General features: G+C 45.5%; 1 long non-coding RNA gene across 1 annotated transcript in view; it reads left to right on the top strand.

The window, feature by feature from the left end:
- Window positions 1–4,800: 4,800 nt before the first annotated feature.
- Window positions 4,801–6,929, top strand: part of LOC138145428 (uncharacterized) — a 108,490-nt gene continuing 106,361 nt past the window's right edge. Inside the window, exon 1 of the long non-coding RNA XR_011164230.1 lies at window positions 4,801–5,036. This is a non-coding gene — a long non-coding RNA (uncharacterized lncRNA). The remainder of the gene's footprint in view (window positions 5,037–6,929) is intronic.

Here is a 6,929-nt window from a genome sequence, read left to right as displayed (position 1 = left end):
TCACAGGAGTTGTCAGCAAGTACAACTTGATAGCAAGTACAGTTAGGTGGATTTGTATCTGATTGAACAAATATGCCTTCATGAAACTCCAAAGGTTTTAGTCCTTGATTCTTTTTTTGTCAACATATTTATCAACTAAGAACAAAGAAAATAATGACATGCTTATAAAATTTGTGTATGGCAAAAGCTGAGGGAAAGTTTATGTGTTAGATGAAAGAACTGGTTTGCAAAATGAACTTAATAGCCTAGGGAAATGGACCCAAATCAACAAGATAAAATTTAACAGGGGAAAAGGTAAAATCCTGTTCCCTGAGTTCAAGAAGGCAATTAAATACATAAAGGATGATCAGAGAACTGGCTGGACAGTAGTTCTCATGAAAAAGACCTGGGGGCTTTTATTGATTGAAAGCTTAATATTAACTAAGTGTGATTTCACTGCAAAAAAAAAATAGCTTAGCACAGTGAAGGAGCAAGCTCCTAATAAATGCTAGTTAACTTGATGAAAAAAACTAATGTCATCTGAATTTTAATAGGAATCTAATATCCAGGAAAAATAAAGGTATTTTCATAGGTCAATATGCATTGAAGGGCAGCTGGGTGGTGCAGTGGATAGAGCACAAGGCCTAGAGGGCAGAAGACCTGAGTTCAAATCCAGCCTCAAGATACTAACTAGCTGTGTTATCCTGGGCAAATCACTTAACCTCTGTTTGCCTCAGTTTCCTCATCTGTAAAATGGGGATAATAATTGCACCTACCTTCTAGGGTTTTTGTGAGAATCAAATGAAATAATAACTATAAAGACCTGGCACTTAGGAAGTTTTATATAAATGTTATTTATTATTATTATTAAATCCAGCAAACATTTATGAAGCAGCTATTGTATTCCAGGCCCTGTGCTAGATATTCAGGAGGATAATAAGACAAAATAGTCTTTGCCTTTAAGGTACTTCAGTTCTACTGTTGCGTTTAATTGGATCCGGGTGACTATTGTGTCTAATTCTGGTGGTCACTCTTAGAAATGGAAATTAACATGCTAGAGAGCAGCTAGGTGCATATGTATGGGGTGACCAGGAGGATGGGAGATATGGAAACAATGTCATATGAAGAATATTTGAAGGAATTGGAGATGTTTAACCTTCAGAAAAGAAAAGGTGGTTTAGGGGAGACAGTAGTTGTCCTCGAATATTTTAAAAAGGCTGTTATATGGAAAAATAGACTCATTTTATATTGATGCAGAGGGGGGGGAAATAGGATCAATGAGTAAATACTGGATTTGGCTCAACATGCGATAGAATTTTCCTGCAATTTGAGCTGTGCAACAATGCTGCCTCACAAATTGTCCTTCACTGGAAATTTTCAAGCAAGGGCTGCTGGTTTGACCATCTGTCAGGAATGTTATGGACAGGATCCGTTGATGTGGTGGGAGATTAGACTAGATAAGATCTAAGGGACTTTGCACATCTTCACATTCTATGATCCTGTCAATCTCCTGTTTATGGCTCCCTATTCATTGCCTTTCAGATTAAGTCAGCCAACATTAAGACTCTATTGATCTGGTCTCACCCTATGTAATCAACCTACACCCACTGCTCCCCAGTATGAACCCTCTGTTCCAGTTGGGTGTTACTTGCCTATAATCCTATACTGTTTTCACTCTTTCAGTCCCTTGAATTCCAACCTGCCTTCATTGATCTAAATCCTATGTCCCCTTCTAGGAAAAAAAGCAAAACAAAACAAAACATGATAATATATAAAAAAGCAAAAATGTTATAGGGACCGGACATTTGATTGCATTGGTTTGGAAACTCCCAGATGAAGAAGCTCCCTCTGCTAGCCTAGGTCAGTACTACCTCTGCAATTTATAGTCTTAGAGTTATCTACAACACTAAGAGGTTAAGTGACTTGCCCAAGGTCATACAGCTAGAATATGTTAGACAGGGCTTGAGCTCAGGTTTCCTTTACTAACCCTTGTCAATTTGTCATGCTTCCTCAACCATTAATGACTGTGCTTTGAGTCAGGACATTCAACCCATTCTGAACCTATCTATTGCCTAACCCAGGGGTATCACACACACACACACACACACACACACACACACCCCTAGATTAAAATATAACTGAGAAATATTTAGCAAAATAAAAAAACAATACAATAGAACATACTATTAATATATGGTTTTCTAAGCCAATATACAATCTGTTATATGTTAGTGGTCTCTGTTTCCAGTTGAATTTTGACACCACTGGCCTCTGTCACATCCCTATATGTTTTCCACAAGAATGACATGTAGCTCTTAACTAAAGTTAGTCAGTAAACATTTATTAAATACCTACTATGTGCCAAGCACCATGCTAAGTGCTGATTATACCTGGCTAACATCTAGGTAAACTATGACATTTCTCTAGTCTACCATTTAATTAACCCTGTCAAGGATCTGCACTTTTGCTAGTGTGGGTCTTAATCTCTGTGCTGTATAGTCTCTGAGAAAATGTTAAATGACTTGCCCAGGGTCACACAGCCAGGGTGCATCAGAGGCAGGATTTGATGAACCTAGGTTTTCTAGGCTCTGAAGTTAGCTCTCTACTATGCCACACTGCCTTCTAAAAGTGTCTTGCAGGTGCAAATTACTATTGTACATAGAGATAATTGGGTGTTAGAATCACACTTTGAATGGGGGAAGATCTGGGTTTACATCTCACTTCTGATATTGTCATGGACTAGTTGGGATCTGTATTGGTGTAGGTCCTGGACCCTTGACCTTCATTCTTCAGGGCTCCCCTCAAATTCTAGAAACCTTTCTTGGCTATCCCAATGATCTATTATTTTTAGCTCAAGCTGTACCACAAAACCTACCACTGAGTCTCCCAATCTCTTTGCAAGCCAAAGATCTTTGAGTTTCCCTAAATTCTTAAGATCACTGGGGAAAGTGAGTTCTTGGTGTGTGTATGTGGGGTAGTGGTGGTGGTGGTGGGTGGGAATAGGTTGACTGGAGGTATTGCCAGAGAAATTCCTGAGCCAGGGGCAGGTTAGTGATGGTGATGCTGCTTGCTTTGTAGAACAGAGACCAGAGGTGCCAGCTGTATTCCTCTTCCTGCTAAGCACTCTGGAAACCTGAGGAGAGCAGGGGATGGGTGGAAAGAGGGATTTGGCAGCCACCACCAGTTTGGAGATCTATCAGGTGGTAGATCTTTGTCTCTTGGTTCTGGACCCCCGGTTTAACTCTTGGTTCCATATTCCCTTGCATGATTCTGTCACTGTTTCATATTTATAGGTCTTGTCTTCTTAGTTAGATGTAAACTGATAGGAGTTCAATGGCCATGTGTATTGGTGGGCTCCTCAGAAATCCTTACATGGTCCAGGGCCTCAAGGAATACTCAAGCAGGAGTTCTTAAACTCTGTGTGTGTGTGTGTGCGCGCGTGCACGCTTGTGTGCCAAGAAACCCTTTAGTTGCTCAATGAAAGCTATAGAGCTCTCCTCACAATAACATTTAAAAATATATATAGTAACATTAAATAAATGGGATAACAAAAGAAACCAATTAAATTGAAATACAGTTATCAACATCTTTTTTTAAAAAAGGTTCTCAGATCCCAGATTAAGAATCCTTGCTAGAAGCTTTAGGGCTGGAAGGGAACTTAGAGCTAATTTAGTACAACTCCATCATTTTATGAACGAAAGTCCTCAGAGGTGTCTTATCTAAGGTCATTAGTAAAAACTATCAGAACTAGGATTGGAACCTAGGTTATCCGGTGCTCTTTCCCCTAATGGTGCTACCAAACTCCTTGTTGATTTTACTGCACAATTAATGTTACCCATTTGCTTGTGTGTTTATCAGTCTGAGGCAGTAGAGTATATTGTATTTGTTGGAATTAGAGTCAGAAAGAACTGGGTTCAAATCCCACCTCAGGCCACTGGGTAGAGCAGAAAGCGCTGGCACCTGTGTGATCTGGGTTGAGAAAGAAGTTTCCACTGTATTTTGAAAAGAACTTAGTCTGTGAAGAGTCAGAGATCTCAGCTCTCTCACCTACTCCCAAGTCTTATGTGACCTTGGGCTAGTTACTTTTCATCTCTGGGTCCCCCTACGACCTCGTGGGTCCTTTCCAGCTCCAGAACTGTGTGACCCAGTCACAGCCCAACCTCTGAGCTGGAGGTCCTTCATCTGTAAAATGGGGATGATATCAATGCTGGACAAATACTTGTTGACTGATGCCTTATAAGACTTGCCTCAGGGGTTGTTGTAGGAGATAGTTATGTGTATTTATCTCATTGCTACTTAAATGTCATAATTATTATTAGTCCCTTGGATGCCATTCTCTCTGTGGGAAACGGGTTTCCATGGTGCCCTGGATGGAATCCTGGATTCCGAGTCGGAGGACCTGGTTTCAAATGCCAACTCTTTCGCGTACTCCCAACGCTAAGGCTACTTTGGGCCTCAGTTTCCCCTTTTGCCAAGTGAGAGAGGTTGGCTTAGACGTGCCCCTAAGGTCCCTTGGCGCTCTGAATGTGTGATCCCTCCAGCGCTCTCCAAGCGTTCTCACGTCCAGCCCCTGAAAGCAAGGGCAGGTCTCCGTCTCCGTCCAAGTCCACGCAGGCTTGCACAGCCAGACAGGAAAGTGTTTTTCAGAGGTCCCGCGTCTGGAGCCTTCACGCCAGGAAGGACTAACAACACCCCTGCCCTTGCTTTCATCTTTCGGGAATAAGCATTAGCAGCGGCAGCAGCAGCAGCCGCCCTCGAGGAGTCTGACAATGAGCCGGGGAGGCTGGGCAGGCTCGGCGGCTTCCTCGATTCCCATTGGCATCCACGCCCCTTCCTGTCACTGCCACGAGCGGAGGAAAGGACCGACTCCTCCCGCCGGCCAGGCTCGGCCCGAGTGGAGGATTCCAGATGCATGTTAATGAGGGGGAGGCCGCAGCCGCCCATTGGCCCGCGGCTCATGTGTCGGTGAAGTCAGTCCTGTGTCACAGAAAAACAGAGCAGGGCGAGCTGCAGCATGGAGTGCTAGGGGAGCCAGGGCACGGGCTTGCATCACCAAGGTAAATCCTCCTCCTGCTCCTACTCCCGCCCCGGGCTCCTGCTTGGGCTCTGCGCGCGCGCGCGCAACTTTCCCCCCCGAATACTGCGGAGGGTCCTGGAGCCCCTGGGCGCGGCCCCCCCCCCCCCCAACCTGCCTCCGGAACCCTCCACTCGGGCCGAGCCTGGCCCCCCCCGCCCCCCCCCGCCCCCCCTATACACACACATACATACATACATACTTTTATCTACATACAAATTTCCCACAGACATCCCCCCCCCCCCCAGCTAGGAATCCCTTTGTCTGGAGCGCCCGGAGGAGGTGCTTTCGAAAGGCCATCTGGTGGAGGGGACTCCAGGTCCCCTTTCCCGGGGCCACAGCAGCACGTAGTATGTGGAAAGGTAAAATGATAGTCCCAGACGGGGCTCTTCTCGGTCTGCTCCCAGGGACTCCAGCGAAGACCCCAGCCGCTTGGGGAGGGAGGGGGTGTCAGTGCTCGGGGAGGGGAGGTGGCGATGGAGGGAAATGTTCATTCTGCAAAATAGATGGGTGGGGGGAGCCCCGGAGCTCTGGAGGGGTGGGTTTGCATTGTGAAGTGAAGCTATAGGTAGGGAATTCCACACCAGCTGCAATGGAGACGGAGAGGAGGAATGGTTTGGGTGAGTGGGTGGGTGGGAGATTCTGGTGCTAGCATCCCAGGTGTTCATTCATCGGCCGCGGTTCCATTGCTGACACGATTGTCAGCGTCGCCTGCCCGCCCTGGGCGCTGTAAACCAAGCATGCATTCCAGGGTTAGATGTTCCTTGGATACTTTGGTGGAGCAGCGAGACAAACAGACCGGCAACTGACTGGACATCAATTTCATAGCTATAGTAAAGAGCTTAGTTGCACGCCGCCTCCCACCCAGAGTCCCTCTTCACACTTGTCGGGAGGAAAGTCCTTTTTAAGAGAGTTCATGGAGGGGAAGAAAATAATACAGCTATCTGGATTGACAGAGCAGCTTTCAGTACAGTATTGCAGTTTTCTGATGTGGCCTCCCTGGTTAAATGATAGCCCCATCCCAGATATCCATCAAAGGTTGCATCTGACTGTGCCAGTCTCCCCACTGACATGAGCTACAGAATTCTGCAGCCCTGATGCGGCCGTTGTCATCAGATGTCTTTGAAATCCACCGGTGCATGCTTTCTTTAAGGAGGGAGAGAAATTTATTGCACTATTAAATTGCCACATAAAAGCCGAAGGGGACCCTACTGTGCCTGGCTTGTTTCGTCAAAAGCCAGGGTTTTCTCAGCATGTTTGGGCAGAGCCTTTGAATTTCTTGAAACAGTGAGTTCTCTATGCTCTTTTTGGTCACAAGGCCTGCTTGCCTGAATTGATTTCTGCATCAGTAGGGAAGGGATGTATTTGGAGAGCACCGTGGAACCTGGCTGGTGTTGAAGGGCCCCTGACCCTTCCCTCCCTCCCCTGGAAGATCAGTGAGGACAAGCCTAGCACTTACTGGGAACAGTTTTTATTTTAAGCTCCATCTCTTAGGCTTGATCTTCTCATGTTACAAGAGTACCATTTTAACTGGGGTGGTCCTTACTTGGTGGTAGCCGTGGAGAAGATAATTGGTAGGAAAGAATGGGGTAAAAGGTTTGAGTGGATTTTCTTATTTGGGGAGAGGATAGGAAATGAAGACACCAGGGGACAGTTACTCCAATTGTAGAAGAGCATGTGCCAGATCTTCAAGTACTTCTGACCCAGATTTCACATTATCTCTCTGGGCCTCAGTTTCCTCATCTGTAAAATGAGTGGGGTTGAAATACTTCCATACAGGCTTCTTTGGGTTCTAGCATTCTATGACTTTGCCTATAGAGCAGTGTGCAGTGTGTGTGTGTGTGTGTGTGTGTGTGTGTGTGTGTGTGTGTGTGTG

Source organism: Petaurus breviceps, unplaced genomic scaffold (assembly GCF_028583685.1).
Source record: "Petaurus breviceps papuanus isolate PSGF00001 unplaced genomic scaffold, PetGlider_PUasm1.0 90740, whole genome shotgun sequence".
In the NCBI taxonomy this organism is placed as follows: domain Eukaryota; kingdom Metazoa; phylum Chordata; class Mammalia; order Diprotodontia; family Petauridae; genus Petaurus; species Petaurus breviceps.
Note: the sequence above shows the minus strand (reverse complement) of the source record. Positions and strands in the feature narration are given on the sequence as shown.